The following is a 1,659-nucleotide window of genomic DNA, read 5'->3' as shown; positions in this document are numbered from 1 at the left end:
CAGCCAATTTAACATGGCTAGAGCTAGAGACCATCACCCCGGTGTATAGCAGATACAAAAAGATATCTTTTCTTCATTTTGCTATTGCCATTCGGCGAAAGCTAAAGCTGCTAAAACAACAAACACAAATCATGTGGCTCCATTTGGGATATACTATGGTTTTTCTAAGCCTGACCTGAATGTGTATCTGAACAAATTCATTACCGAATTCAATGCAATGTACACAGAAGGTTTTTTGTTTAATAATAAAATGTATTCAATTAGAATAAAACATTTTATTTGTGATACCCCCGCAAAAAGTTACCTGCTGAATATAAAAGGTCATACAGGGTTCAATTGTTGCCCACGCTGCAAAATTGAGGGACAGCACAGTAAAAATGCAAGAACGCTTTATTTTTCCATTATTATAAATCCTCTACATCACAGGAATTTCCTTTCTTAGGTGTGTGCAAGGGTAGAAAATTAACATGTGTTCTACTAATTAGCCACATCTTCAGTAATCATAATATTTTTACTTCTGTACTTGTGTAAAATACATAATAGGGTATTCAATCTTTCCTCAATATAATTTGAGAATTGGACCACAGTAAAAGTAGTAGCCTACTGCTGGAATAAAAGAGATTTTTGACCACGCCTTCCATTAAATTAGACCACGCCTAGTCCAATCAGAATGCGTTATACCACGCCTACTTGGATCAGACTCCACCTACCTCCGCGACGCCTTGTCCAATCAGAACACGTTATACCACGACTACGTCAATTATGCCACGCCCATTTCGATTAGACTACACCTACCCCCACGCCCCAGCATAGAATCTATATCAGATGCTTTCCTCAATATAATTTGAGAATTGGACCACAGTAAAAGTAGTAGCCTACTGCTGGAATAAAAGAGATTTTTTTTTTCCTACTAATACAGGGTGTCCCTTGAACGACTTATAATGATAATGGAATTAAAGAGGACAAAAAGGGGTACTTTTCTATCAGGAGAAACTTTCCTTACTATCCTATTCGAGGTATTCAATCTTTTCCTCAATATAATTTGAGAATTGGACCACAGTAAAAGTAGTAGCCTACTGCTGAAATAAAAGAGAATTTTTCCTACTAATACAGGGTGTCCCGCGAACGACTTGTCAAGAACAAATTCAAGATAATGGAATTAAAGATGACAAAAACCTGCCTCAGGTAAACTAATATTGCTTTTTGTCCATTCTAACGTGAGATCAAATATCACATTGTTACACTTGTATACCATAGTCTAACAATACAAAATTTAGCCCATGAGGTTGTGTTTATGTATCAGGTTAGGCTTGCTAGGACAGAAAAAAACAGAGGGGGGGGGAGGGGAGGATCAATTCAAGCCTAGCCTACCTACTACAGAACCACAATCTAAAGCACATGCATATAAATTTATGGGTATGAACAAATAACTCTTATTTTTACCCCGTTGCAAAATTACCAAAAATCACATCATAGGTACCTATAACTTCAACTTTTATACGAAAGACCCAAACCACACCGGGGATTTAGCTCTACTTACGGTGATGTGCTGTTTCTGTTTCTGTTTTTTTTTTTTTTTTTTTTTTTTTAGAGGGTTTACAGAGGGAACTGTAACTGGTATGGGCTTATTGGACCGACATCGAAGAGAGAAGGAAGCAG

The sequence above is a fragment of the Diaphorina citri genome, unplaced genomic scaffold, assembly GCF_000475195.1.
Source record: "Diaphorina citri unplaced genomic scaffold, Diaci psyllid genome assembly version 1.1 scaffold3324, whole genome shotgun sequence".
In the NCBI taxonomy this organism is placed as follows: domain Eukaryota; kingdom Metazoa; phylum Arthropoda; class Insecta; order Hemiptera; family Psyllidae; genus Diaphorina; species Diaphorina citri.
This window is presented reverse-complemented; position numbering follows the sequence as displayed.